A 15,295-nucleotide genomic window follows, 5' to 3' on the forward strand; every position below is an offset into this window, starting at 1 on the left:
CAGCAATTGGTCTTATTAAAAATTGCATGAGTGGCATTCATTATTAACAAAAGAGTGTTAGTCTGATAGTTCCGTCTATGCAAAGAATCTCTAGGCGACAAAGTATGCAATTGCACGGAAGGAGTGGGAATGACAGATACATTTTCAATAGGTAAAAAGTCCTCTAACGGATATGCTTCCTCCAGATACCATAACCCAAACCCAACAGTTACTAAATATCCAGTAATTATCACAAAAAGGAAACAATACACTTTGGGGGTCCTCTTACATGCTTGATCATTGTCTCTGCTAGTCAAATGTTTATCTAAAAGTTCGGTACGAGCGGTAGCGGGTGCAGGCATTGTCGTCTTCAACCGAAAAAACACCAATTGTTCGTTTGCTGGCGACTCCATTCGCGCATCTTCTTAATGTCTTTCCCACAAACCTTAGCCAACAGAATCTTCCCGTACAGTCGGGCCAAAAGGCAAGCCCTCAAATGATTTTCTCAATCGCACAGTCAGACCATGCTGTATGTTTACTTCCTTGGGCGCAAATTATATTTTGCAGTTTCTGGTGAGGACAAAGTGTCGTCACCTCCTCCTGAAAGTGGCGAAATGGGATCAGAAAAGGATTGATCAAGAAGTTCCACTGTTGGGGAGTGCGGAGACAAGATGGCCGTTTTGTCTGGCCTTGCGGATTGTGAAGCGGCCTACGATTCTCCCTTGTTGGTTGTTGCTGTTTCAGGCACGCTAGTTACAGCAGTGGGAAGGCATTCTGTGTCTTTTGTATCGTATGGCACGGGCTGTGGGATCCGTTTGGTGTGCGTTGCACGGATCCAGTTCTTATGACCGCTACCCGCACAGCAGTCTGGGTGACTAGCAGGAGTTGGTAGGGACACCTCCACCGAGGTGCAAGGCAAGATGACCTCTCAAAAACCTTCATGAGGATCCAGTCCCCCGGTCGTAGACTGTGACAAGATATTGCCTCTCGCACCTGGTGATAAATTGAAAACAGATTTTTAGTCAACTGGTTACAGTAATCTGAAAGAAGCACATTTTCTATATCCCGTAATGAGCGACTTTTTGTCATACCCCAAATATTAGCAGGTCTCCCCATTACCACCTCAAAGGGAGAGAGCCCGGTCTTAGATTGAGGGGTTGTTCTCATCGACAGTAACACGATCGGTAAGGCGTCCGGCCATTTTAGCTTGGTGCCAGCACACGACTTAGCGAGTTTGTTCTTTATAATGCCGTTGTGCCTTTCCACTAATCCGGCACTTTGGGCATGTCTAGCTGAATGGAACCGCTTGTCAATCTGCAATCCTTTGCAAATTTGTAGGATTACAGTGGCAATAAAGTGTGGCCCATTATCTGACCAGATGACTCTCGGCAGCCCGAACCTAGGAAAAAACTCTTTCAACAGAGTTTTTGCCGTGATTATGGCCGTTGCATCTCTAACCGGGAAGGCCTCAACCCACTTACTAAAGGCACAAATAACAACCAATACATATTTAAGATTGTTACAACGTTCCATTTCGATAAAATCAAAGTGAATAACCTCAAACGGGACAGAAGGTGGAGCGAAATTTCCTCTAGGAGTCGAGGTACCTTTTCCTACATTGTGCTGCAAGCAAACCATGCAGTTTTGGACAAATCGCTCCGCAGTTTTGAAAATCTTATCATTGGCCCATACACTGTGTAGCATTTTTGTCAATTTCCGCGCACAAACATGTGTCGGACCATGAGCCATAATAACCATGATTGTAATGTAGGCATCAGGGAGTAACCATTTCCCTTCAATATTGTCTACCCGACACCCATCGTCATCCAATATCCCTGCACCTTCGATCCATCTCTTAGTTTCCTCTATGGTAGCATCTGCTTGAATATCTTTTACAGCATCGATACTTTCACCCAAAGTGCAAACGTTTACAATTTCTTTTACAGCATACATTTCTGAACTGAAATCAGTGGCAGTTTGTTTAGCTATCTGATCAGCGAAAGCATTCCCTTTTCCTACATCATCTGTAACCTTTTGATGTGCTGAACATTTTATGATAGCTAACTGAACATGGAGTGCGAGTGCTGAAAGTAATCGCACTATTAAAGTGCCGTGCTGGATTTTCGTTCCGTGCGAGGTCAAGAAACCTCGTTCTTTCCAAAGTCTACCGAAATTGTGGGCCACCCCAAAAGCATACTGACTATCAGTATATATATTCACTGTAAGCCCTTCAGAAAGTTCACAAGCTCGAGTTAACGGTATAATTTCTGCGGCCTGCGCAGAGTTATGCATAATTCTTTTAGTTTCCACAACCGTGCTTAAAGTAGTAACAGCATAAGCAGCCGTGGATGTACCGTCTGGAAGTTTAAAACAAGAGCCATCACAAAATAGCTCTCCTTGTGGGCTATTCAAAGGTGTGTCTTTCAGATCGATTCTGCCTTAAGTCTCTTGTTTGTCATATGAAGGCAATCGTGTGACATATCGTCACCTTCAACAGTATTTTGTGAGACAGGTAAAAGCTCAGCCGGATTCAATACACAACACCTCTGAATTTGAATGTGGGGGGCAAACAAGATTAGTTTGTATCTTGTCAATCGTGCAGAAGTGAGGTGTTGCGTTTCAGTTCTATTCAATAAAATATCTACAGAGTGAGGTACCATTAGGGTTAACGCATGACCCAGGACCATTCCCTCACTCTGTTTTACAGACGCAGCAGCAGCATCAACAGCGCGCAAACATCTTGGCAAAGCGCATGCTACAGGATCAAGGGCAGAGGAATAGTAACCGCACGGCCTATTCTTCCCTCCATGCTCCTGCGTTAATACAGCCAAAGCACATCCATCATGTTCATGCACAAACAATACAAAGGCCTTGTCATAATTCGGAGTTCCTAAAACCGGCGCGGAACACAGCGCGGATTTGACCAAATCAAATGCTGTCTGGTGTTCCAAAGTCCATGGCAATGGCAAAGAAATGCCCTTCTTTGTCAAAGCCAGCATTGGTTTAATCGTTAACGAAAAGTTAGGGATCCACAATCTACAATGAGAAGCCATACCTATCAAGGCTCTAACTTCCTTCTGTGTATTTGGGACAGACATGCCAGAAATAGTCTTTATTCGTTCAGGTGTCAACCGTCTTCCCTCCTTTGACAGGAGGTAGCCTAAATAGGCGACCTCTTGACAACAATATTGGAATTTTTTAAGTGAAGCTTTGTGGCCATGTTTTGCTAGATGACAAAGCAACAACACGGTGCCTTCTTTACAGGCGCTCTCAGAATCAGCAGCCAAGAGGAGGTCATCTATATACTGCAGTAATGTGCAAGTAGTAGGCAACTCGAGAGTATCGAGCTGCTCTTTCAATGCCCTACTATAAATACTTGGACTCTCAGTGTACCCTTGTGGTGCACGAGTGAATGTAAACGAGCGTCCATCTAGGGTAAACGCAAACAAATACCTGCTATCCTTGTGTATGGGAATACTGAAAAACGCGTTTTTAAGATCAACAACGCTAAAATGAGTGGCAGAAGCCGAAATCATGGTTAGTATCATTGTAACATCAGGTACAATAGGAAATTGAGGAGCCACAATTTTGTTAATAGCGCGTAAATCAATTATAAAACGAAAGGGAATTGCATTATCACCTTTTTTGTATACTGGCAAAATGGGGCTGTTACATATGCTACCCATAATCTCCTCAATTACCCCACGATGTACAAAATCAGAAACTATACATTTCAAAGCCTGTTCGCCTTCAACTGAGATCTTATATTGCGGGATGCGAGGCAATTTTACTCCATGTTTCAAAATAATTTTAACAGGTTCAATTTGAAGAATGCCCACATCATTATCATCAATTGCCCATAAGCATTCTGGAACATTACTAAATTCTGGCGGTAAAGGTCGAGTCAAAAACTGAGAGGCGAGTGATTGCTGAGGTGAAATTGTTAACCGAACTCTGTCCGGAGAACAATGTATTACTGCATGCAATGCCTTCAACAAATTTATCCCCATCAAGTTCTCCCCACAGTTTGTGGTAAGTAGAAATGGACACTGTTCCGTGAAGGGACCCAGTGTAATCGGTACCGGCAAAGAGACCGGACAAACTACAGGTGTGCCTGAAAACCCTACGGAAATGTTGGACTGCCCTGACAGGGGAATATTTGGAACCCGTGAATGATCAATGGAACATTTCTGTGCTCCTGTATCTACTAAAAATAGATTCTTCCTATTTCCCACCGCCATCGCAACGTAAGGGTCTTTCTGATCAACGGGAATAGTTGTAGGTTCCAAATCCTGCTTCGGGCAATCCTAGCAAAACAGAATATTATCAAAAGGAAGCTCTTCAGAGAGGTACGCGGCAGAAGGGTGATCAAAAATGTTTCTATTATCCACATTCGAAACTTGCTTATCTTATGAAGGAGGTTGCTGTGATTCTGGTGCAAACTGACCTCTGCCAGGGCCCCCTGCACCTGGGCAACCTCTGGATCGTCTACCCATGTTCCCAAATGACCTTTGCTGCAAGGTCGGACATTGTGCGCGCCAGTGGCCTTCCTGCCGGCAATAGGCACACTGGTTAATGGTTACCGGAGCCAAGGGCGCACTTCCCTGTGGAATGTACTGACCTCTAAATTGATTACCCCCTCTAGGGCTTCTAACAATCTGCTGTAATAAAACTTTAGTTTTCAGGTCACCCTTTTTTTTCTCAAGTTTTTCCTTTTCAGTATTTACACGATTTTCATAGTACTGAGCCATATACAGTACTTCTGATTGAGACTTCGCCTGCCAAGCGCTTTCAGAAGACATAATCTGTAACTGGATGTCAGGCAACAATCCACGTACAAATTTGTCGACAAACAGCCTTTTCCCTGACTCTGTGCCTAAATCTTGTCCACTGAAATCTGAGAATACCTGCTCGAACCGATTGAAGAAATCGGTAGCACCCTCAGACTTTCCTTGGACGCAGGCCGTAAGCTTGTCCCAAATGATTCTTTTTTCAGGAACCATAGTTTTCAATTTTACAATAATTCTATCAGGCAAGGTTAATATCACTTGAGGTGGTCGTTCGTCAGCTGGTCTTTCTCTATCTAGCCTAACCATGTTATCCCATGTATCTCCTAACCCAGGTATGTCATCTATAGTCCTAATCTGTTTCCACAAATCAACTGGCAGGAGTACGGAAAATAATAGGTCAATATCACTTAAGGTGAATACCGACGACTGTAAGACCGACTCTATTTCTTTATAGAATCCGGTCGGATTCTTTCTTAGATCGTGAATAGATTGCTTTATGGTGTTCACTTCCTGTCTTGAAAACGGGACGTGAACAAACTGTGATACATAATGTGCGGGAATGTTCACCGCGACTATACCCTGTGCAGCATTGGCCGCAACCTCAACCTTTGGGACAAATGTCGGAGGGACCTCTCTCCTAGGCAACTGAGAAGTAGGCAGCTCCGAACGCTTACTAAGCAACAGAGCCAAATCAAGCGCTAAGGCAGTCGAAGAAGTATCAATCGAAAAGGCTCTCTTATAAACACTCAACAATTCTGCGGGACAACAAATCTTTCTTCTTACACACTCATTCTGCAGGTGCTCTACCATCACCTGTATCACTTTCTTTTGCGTTGCTAATGTATACTGACCATATGTGTCATAAACTTCATCTGGAGTTATCGACATATCCGAAATCCATCTTATCGCATCCTTTATACAAATTCACGCTTCCTCTCCTTTTAATTCTCGGCGAGGAGAAAACCGCTTCTGTAAGTACATAATACCTAAACTACCACCATCTGCTTCCTCATTCTGTAACTCTTCCAACTCCTTCCTATAATCAAAAATACGCTAAGGCGTTCAAATCCCGTAACCCTTGTGGGAAATCTACATCATTTAGTTTATTCCACATTATACTCAAATGAGTCCCTAATCCTTCAATAAAAACATTTTTCTCAGGAATACACTTTGCACAGTTCCATGAATCAGGTGTTGTGTTGGCAGTGCAGTCACTTTGCAGCAGTGCAAATTCACATTGAACCGGGCACATATTCCATGAATTGGGCCCTAAGTATATTACACTTTAGCCCTACACCCAAGGCTGGCACCCTAGGTGGATCGTGGTGAGTGATGGATTCTTCAGTGGTAAGAACGACACACATGACAGCGAGAGCACGCAGGCACACGTCTGCAGGGGTGCCTGCTTTTCTACTTGATGCCACTGGACCCATGATTTACACATCCAGCATGGCGTAAGTGGGTGGGGCTGGTGGAAGGGAAGCACACAAGTCATAATTTAGCAATGATCCCAGTGGCAAAGGCAGAGGGTTTACAATGCACGTTGTTAACAAGAGAGTTCCAAATGAATGATTATATCTGCATATTCTGAAGAATTTCTGAATTCTGAGAAGATTTTTTAGAGTTCCCCAGTTGGCCATGAGCAGACACCACCCACTTTAAGTAATGAAATTTCTTGGACTGAAATATAGTCACCCGAGAGAGACTATGGGCCTCATTACGAGTATGGAGGTAGCCATGGTGCTATTAGTGCCATGGTTGCCTCCATACCGGGCTCCAATACCAGGTTCCTTCAATGGGGAATAACCGGGTCATTCCAACATTGGAGGACTCGGTAATTCCTCCTTTAAGGAACCATTCCCCATTCCCATATGAGCCCCCATAGGGCTCAAAGGGAATGGGGAGGGAGCTAATAACGGGCACGTTAGTAACAGCTGTTATTAGCTCCCTCTTCACCTCACGGGATCCAGAAAGGATGTCTGGTTTTACCAGACGTCAGTTCCGGGTCCTGCAAAGGGAACCTCGTAATAGGCGCTCCCGTAATGAAGGGTGCCGGTCCCGTACCGGCACCCTTCATTACGGGAGCGCCAGAGTCGTAATGAGGCCCTATGTTTTTGTTGGCATGGAAATGTGTCTGCATCTTTGAGATGCTCCTGCCACTCACAGACATGAGCTACGTTGACGGCTTTAGGAATCCTAACAACGGTGCTGAACCACCGAGCATAAATCAGCTTTTTACCACACTTGTTGAAGGGTTTTGGTAGGGGTTGGGTGTCAAAGTCTTTGGTAGCCTTTGGTCGAGGATATCTACAACATGGGAGGTAGAGGAATGGTCAGGAGCAATGGAGGCCCTGGATTAAATGGGCTAGATGAGGTTCCATTTGTGACTACAGGGTGGAAGGGGTGGACAGGAGACTGGAGGTGTGTGGTAAGGAAGGACATTAAAGGTATTTCCTTGTGAGTTGTTCACAGGATGCAAATAGGTGGCCAAATGATCACTGGAATTCCAAGAAGGCAGATACTCCATGCCGAAATGGATTGAAACGTTTGCAAGAGCTGTGCAACCACTGGGGAAGTCAGCTGTATCCTTTCTTCCATAAAGTAGAATGTATATGAAAAGGTAAACAGGGAGGTACAGTTTTCCGATGCACTTAAATAGACAACCCAAAGATAGGCTATAGCATGTTCCCATATTTTTCAAACTTGACTGACAATTACACAGCCATTTAATGAAAAGACTTACCAAATCAAACATTAATTTTTCCTAATGAGGAAGAATGTTCGATGCCAGGGTATCAGCTGAGTTGTAAAATGTGGGTGGTAATATCTAACAAGCATTGGCAAAACCAGTCGTTTTTTCGTTTGTAGTTGGTTCAATGCATTTTACATTTAGTATGGATGAAAGGAATGAGGAATGACAGCACAGAGAGGAGGAAATGACAGCATGGGAGGAAATGAAAGGAAGTGCTGGGAGGGAGAAAAGCACTGTTGGGGAGGAATAAGAAATAAATGGCAACACGAGGAAAAATAAACAAAATATAATAGTTGAAAGGTAGGCCAGTAACATTACACAGGGGAATTGTACAGCCTTTGAAGGAAGGATTGAAAGAACAGGGGGTGGGGGCTGATGGATAGTGCAAAGGTGGGCAGAGCAACAGCGCTACAGGGTGAAGGAGAGACAGCCGAAAGGGGAAAGGAATGACGGCACAACAGAGGAGGAATGACAGCGCAGGAGGTGGGAAGGACAGCACAAGGGGGAAGGAGTACAGAATGAGGGAGGAAAGGAGCAATATCTCAAGGAGGGAAGGAACAACAGTGCAAGGCAGAAGGAGTGACAGTGCCGGGGTGGGGAGTAGGGCCAGCGCAACGGAGGCAGGAGGGACAGCACAAGTGAGGAGGAGGGACAACGGAATGGGGGAGGAGGGAAAACATAATGGGGGAGAAGGGACAGCACGAGGGGGGAGGAGCAACAGTACAAGGGGGTCGAGCAACAGTGCAAGGGGGGTTGTCGCATCAGCACAAGGGGGAAGAATGACAGCACAAGAGAAAGTAGTGACAGCACAAAGGGGAAGGAATGGCATAAGGAGGAAAGGAGGGACAGCAAAGGGGATGGGACGACGCAAGGGGGTAGGAGGAACAGCACAAGGGGAAGAAGGGAAAGTTCAAGCGGAAAAGAGGGAAAGCACAAAGGGGACAGTTCAAGGGCGCAGGAGGGCCAAAGCAAGGGGGTGAGTATGGACAATGCAAGGGAGGGATGAATGATAGTGCAAGGGGGTAACGAGGAACAGCTCAAGGGAGAGAGGGGGGACAGTGCAAGGTAGGGAGGAGGGACAGCACAAGGGTGGGAGGAGGGACAGTGCAAGGGAGGAAGGAGGGCAGTGAAAGGGAGGAAGGAGGGACAGCACAAGGGGAAGGAGTGACAGCGCAAGGTGGAAGGAGCAAAAGCACAAGGGATAGGGAGGATGGACAGCGCAAGGGCGGAAGGAGGGACAGTGCAAGGTAGGAAGGAATGACAGCGCAAGGGGGAAGGAGCAAGAGCACAAGGGATAGGGGGGATGGACAGCACACGCAGGGGAGGATGGACTGAGTAAGGTGTCTAAGAGGAACAGCACAAGGGGAAGGAGGGACAACATAAGGGGGAGTGATATCTGTTGGTTATATGGATAATTGCAGACCCAATGTGATTTCTTACAAAGACACTTGTATGTTGTCAGTGGTACTGCACCTATCAAATGAACTACAACCTGATATCCTCACAACCTATTGGCTTTGGCGCTTTTGGTGGTGTAAGCCACCAAATACGGCCAAAACATTGCTACAAAGGGTCTCCAAGAAGCATTGTTTGTGGTTGGCATGCCAACTGGAAATGCTTTTACATACAATCACCAACGCACAAAGTGTTCATTTTAGTTGTACTACGAGCATGTAATTCAATAGTGGCTTGTTTAATGTATTTCCTCCCAATCAGGAGTACTGTCACATGTCACGTGTCTGGGTGACTTTCAGCTGCACAGTGATCTGTTTTTGCTTCCTCTGCCAAAGCTCGAAGCTGGTGAGAGGGAAGATATTCAAGTCGTGGAAAACACATGGGCCATCTTGGAGTTGTAAGGTTAACATGACACATTTTGGAAGCATTTTGCATTGCATAACGTAGATGTTGTGCTACTATGAGATTGTGAGAAATATAATTTTAATATAAAGAAGTAACCCGCGATGGAAAGTATGCAAACTTTTTGGTCGGCTTCCAAGAGGATCTGAGTTCGGTCAGAATAATTAGTGTCCTCATAGCAATCTTGTTTTCATTGGTGGTGTGGTGCCAAGAGATCCGAACAGCCACATGCAAGGCAGTTTATAAGGGATTCTGTTTTTGCTTAACAGCCCTAGGGGTTATCGATTTGTGTGAAGCGACTGATTGACAATGAAATGAATTAGGCAGGCCAGCCAGTGGCTGATGTCACAGCCTCATTAGCATGCAAGGGGGCGGAGGTTGAGCACTGCAACAGATTGCTTGCAGTTATACTGAATGGCTTGGAGACTTCCCTTTTAAAGCTTCGTTCTGGGACGCGCGTGCACCCTGCCTGGGCGGATGCTTTGCACAGCAATGTGCTGGCGCTTGATGAAACGGCCCTGGCCTAAACCTGCTGCTCGCTTCTTCCATGTGGGTGGGTGGGAATGGCTCTAAGGGTCTAGCATTGCCATTGGTGGTCAATGTGAGAGTAACAGTGGCAAGCCGTGTGTCCCTCCTCACAAGTATCTGCATTTCCATTGCCAATAGTTTCGACTTGCACTTGCAGGGCCACCTATTAACTAAAGCCAAAACAATATGAGCTAAACACCTTTAATTGCCCATCATAAAATTGCAAAAAATGGGGCAAGTCCTCCAACCGCTCCTTTTATCTTTATTGGCCATGTGACACAAAGAACAATAACTGCCAAAACGGTGCTGCCAAGCTTTTGCGCGAGTGCAGCAGATGCCTGTAGTAAAGCCCTATTTGCTCTGCCTCCTTACCGAAGCGGCAACAATCACTCGAACTGAAATTGCCTTAATTTGTGTATGGGTGCAAACTTGGCAAAAGACCCTTTTTGCCTTACCTTCTGCGCGTCCCTGAACAGCCAGTGCAGTTTGCCAGCACTTTCAGGAGTTCCATGGAGACCGCTTTCCAGAGCACACAGGCAATGCACAAGGCGATGGCAAGGTAGGCGCTGGGCATCACATCCAGGGTCATGCTTTTTCCGACTCTCCGACTCACCAGAACGCACGTCTCCACAGCATGGATTATGCAATATGTGTAGTCTTTCTCGATTCGAGAGCAAAAAAAAAACCCTGGCAGGGATCCGTTTTAAGAGACTGAAGTCCTCTGCTGCCAGCCACAGTTATTACAATGTCACTTCATGTACAGACGCTTCTCAGTGTTGGCTCTACTGTAACACCCTGACTGAGCTCACACAGCAAAGAAGCTGCCACATTTCTCACCTAACAGAACGGTTTATTTTCTTAATTTCATACTTACTACTAAACTTCAAAAGTAAGTAAATACACCGCTCTGCGAGCACTGCACCACCAGCAAACGTGCAGAAGACAAAAGCCTGCCCAAATTATGTTATCAAAGCAGGCAGGTGCGGTGAATAAATCTACACACAGGTGCAGCCAGGGCCACATAAAAGAGAACTCACTGGGTTAATGCTCAGGGCTGAGTGTACACCAGACACGTTTGAAACCGCCCCCAAAACAGCTCTGCCTTTCGACCTGCATAATGGGGTAAGTAAGGCTTTAGAGCAGTGATAGAACACCCGAGGGCAAACTGCTAAAGACAGTGAGTGCTATGTGTCTATCATGTTCAAAAAAGCAGGGGCGAAGCGCGCACTCCAATTCCTGGCCAATATATTACCTGAACAAGTGTCCAAAAACAATCACAGGGTTAAATCCCAAAGTGTCCAACATATTCACAGGGTTAAATCCCAATTATTGCCCAATAGTTCACAGGGTTGATTTGCTTTTTACACTGTTGTGCTCCTCCAAGTGTCCAAAAAATTCATAGGGTTAAATCCCAATTACTGCCCAATAGTTCACAGGGTTGATTCCCTTCTGGCACTGCTGTACTCGTCCAAGCACTTTCGTATCTGCAATACTCATCAGGGAGGCTGAGTTGCCATTCATTTCAGGTGAAACCAATATAAATGCAGTTGCGGTCTCTAGGAACTATGGTCAATGTAGTGAACCCATTTAAACAATTCAGGTGACCAGTGAAAGACTCCCCTCCAACACACACATGATACCCTTAGCAGGGGGAGCGGGGAAAACCATGATTATGGCTCTCCAACGTAGGGCAAAATAACCGTGGTGCTGCAGCCTCTGGAGTCCAGATCTCCACAAGTTAAATGTTCAAAAAAGCAGGGGCAAAGCGCGCACTCCAATTCCTGGCCAATATATTACCTGAACAAGTGTCTCAAAACAATCACAGGGTTAAATCCCAAAGTGTCCAAAATATTCACAGGGTTAAATCCCAATTACTGCCCAATAGTTCACAGGGTTGATTCCCTTCTTGCACTGCTGTACTCCTCCAAGCGCTTTCGTATCTGCAATACTCATCAGGGAGGCTGAGTTGCCATTCAATTGCTAGTCACCTGATTGGCAACATGAAACAACTAGAGCTACCAGTATCCCTAGAGACTACTAGAGCTACTAATTGGAACCACCTGCATACCAGCACAGCCTCCCTGATGAATGTTTGTGACAGGAAAGCGCTAGGAGGAGAACAAATACGGAGCAACAGAACAGCAGAAGGGATCCAACCCTGTTAATACTTTTTCATTGCTTTGGGATTCAACCCTGTTAATACTAAGTTGTTTTTGGGATCTAACCCAGTTATTTTTTATCAGGTATAATTTGACTGTGAACTGGAGTGCGTGCCTCGCCATCCTCCCTTTTTTCATTTTTTTTCTTTTCTGTTTCCTATGTGTGTATCACTTCATATAATGAGACGGGTTGCTGCCGAAAACGGTAAGGGAAATTGTAATGCTAGATATTATAGGGCGCTCTCATTATCTGGGCTATTTTTTCATAAACACGCCCTGCAGCCTTTATTTCCACGTCAGTCTCATCTTTCCAGTTTAAATCTGGCTGTGTGTTCCCTACTTCTGCACAGGGTGTACTTTCAGGGAGGGCCCACCTTGATCAGGGAAGCGCTCCCCACGGCAAGTGCACCCCTCCATCGGTGAGTAGAAAGGTGGGCATGCTCGCTCAGATAGAGGTTTGTGTCCATGTTTTTCCTCTTAAAAAGCGAGTCAACCTGCACAAGAGCATGAAGTCAAAAATTCTAGTTTGTTTGGTCTTGGATCCATTCTCCATTCATACAAATATATATATTTTGGTTTTCGTGGTTTTGCCCTCTCTACCTCGACCCAGCCTACCCCCATTCTCTCTACCCCCACCCACCCTACTCCAATTTTCTCTTCCCCCACCCACCCGACTCCATCTACACCCACCTTACCCCCATTCTCTCTACCCCCACCTGCCCTACCTGCACTCTCTCTAACCCCACACACCCTACCTACATGCACTCTCTCCACCCAAGAACTCTCTCTAGCGCCACCCACCCTACTCACCCTACCCACACTCATTCTACCCTCACCCAGCCAACCTGCACTCTAACCCCACCCACCCGCCCTGCCTGCACTCTCTCTACCCGCACCCAACATGCACTCTCTCTACCCCACCCTGCACACACTCTCTCTATCCCCACCCACCCTACCGGCCCTCTCTCTATCCCCACCTACCCACACTAACTGCACTCTCTCAATACCCACCCTACCCACACTCTCTCTATCCCCCACTCACCCACACTAATCACACTCTCTCTATCCCCCGCTCACCCACCCTAACTGCACTCTCTCTGTCCTCCACCCACCGTAACCGCACTCTCTCTATCCCACACCCACCCTAACTGCACTGTCGCTACCCCACCTCACAATCTCTACCCCCTACCAACTCTCTGACTGCACTTATCCTGCCAGCTCTCTCTATGCCCACCTCCCCACCCTCTCTACTCCGTATCCAGTGATAATCTTGTGGCAAAAAAGCTGCGGCAGAAAAAGCATATTGTTAAAAAAAAGCATTTTCTGATGCATTTATATGCTGGGGTGGGTTATGGTTATATATAAATTAAAGGGAAAATGGGGGAGATGTGGGGGTCCCCCCGCATATAAAGGTGTGGAAAATGCATTTAAAATGGGAGCATTTTAAACCTCTGCATTTTCAGCCGTGACATTATCACATAGAACCCTCAACCCCCAGCCCATCCCCACCCTCTCTCTGCATCTACCCCATCCACCCGCTCTACCCCCTCTCTGTCTCTACCCAACCACCTGCCCTACACCCTCGCTCTACCGCCACTCATCCTACCCCCCTCTTTCTCTACTCAACCTTACCACCTCTCTTTACCCCACTACCCAACCATTATTCCGCCGCCCACGCTCCCCCATCCTATCTCCTATATTCAGCCACCCACCCATCGTATCCCCTTTCCCGTCTTACAGTCTCGCTTTACTCATTACCCACTCACCCTTTCTCGCTCATATTTCCTCTTGCTCATCGATGGCTTGCTCTATTACCCTTCTCATTCTATTGCATACCTGCATCCCCTTTCAAACTTTGCACTCTCCTCCTTGCAAGCTGGTGCTTATAAATGCAAAATGCAAAGAACAGCAGTAAACGCCAAAACTTTTGGCATTGCCAATGCTTGTTTTATTGAAGGTGTAGCACCACTGACAACATACAGATGTTCTCCTAAGAAATCACATTTAAATTGGAAAAGGCGCAGTACCACTGACAACATACAGATTCCCTCATAAGAAACCACATGGAGATTTCGTTTGAGGATATATGAATGTTCTCAGTGGTACTGCTCCTCTCCAGAAAATGTAATAAAATGACAAAAATCAACAAGAACTAGGGAAGCATGAAATAGAAATAGAAACAGGTTGTGAGCAGAAGAAAAAATGTTCTCAGTGGTACTGCGCCCCTCCAATCAACTACAGTTTACAGATGTCCTGACAGCATATTTTATTGGAGAGGTGCAGTACCAAAGCTGAGAATTTTTATAAGGACATCTGTATGTTGTCAGTGGTTCTTCACCTCTACAAAAAATAAATCACTTGTATGGTAACAGTTTCCAGAAAGGGAAACCTACATGTAGCCCAATGGGGCCAGGAAACTAGGCCAAATATATCCCAACTCCCTCTTGCTGCGAAAAGAAAGATCACTACCCCATCCCAGCTTTGAAAGTGACAAGCCATTATTGGATTACATTGGTGTAATGGAACAAGAAATAACATTTGGTGTGTCGGACGATTATGCCACAGCATTGCCAGTTGTCACGCCAACCACAAAGTCAGCTTTCTGGTAACCTTTTACTCTCTCTCCGCTCTGTAGCAAATGTGTTGGAGATATTTTGGTGTGATATTTTGGTGGCTCTGCCACCAAAATACGCCTAAACCAAAAATGAGGAGTAAAGAACCTGGGATATTAACGGGAGGTTTATATTGGATAAGAATACATTCACAGTCATGAACTTGAAAGACACAAACATTGTAGTGGCTGAGTGGTCTCTGTGCACTAAACACGTAGGTTCTTCCAGGCATAGAGGCAGTGAGGGCAGAATTGATTGGGGGCTCAGGCGACTCTCGCCTACATTGACCTGGTCAAACAAGCTGAAACAAATGGCACGATATCAATATCTGCCCTTTGCAGTGTGTAACTTGTTGAATTCCACAGTAGAATTACACTAACTGCTGATGCCCATTAACCACTTAGGATCCAGGTCATCTTAGAAGATAGCCTCTAATGCAGGCCATATGGAAAATAATGGACAGACAGCAAATGGTGATTTTTCTCAGGATTAGAAAGAGAAATCACCTCAAATGTCCGCAAAGTTCACAGGAGAGAAGAGAGACATACCAGCAAAAGCTCTGCCACTTTAGAGGCCATGACACCATGAAGCTATGTGGAAATTTAGAGGCAGCAAATG

The 15,295-nt window shown here is 45.7% G+C and overlaps 1 protein-coding gene across 1 annotated transcript in view; it reads right to left on the bottom strand.

Moving 5' to 3' along the window:
• Positions 1–15,295, bottom strand: part of LOC138521771 (very-long-chain enoyl-CoA reductase-like) — a 268,005-nt gene that overhangs the window by 145,926 nt on the left and 106,784 nt on the right. The window lies entirely within an intron of this gene.

Source organism: Ambystoma mexicanum, chromosome 1q (genome assembly GCF_040938575.1).
Source record: "Ambystoma mexicanum isolate Mex_15411 chromosome 1q, UKY_AmexF1_1, whole genome shotgun sequence".
Classification (NCBI taxonomy): Eukaryota; Metazoa; Chordata; class Amphibia; order Caudata; family Ambystomatidae; genus Ambystoma; species Ambystoma mexicanum.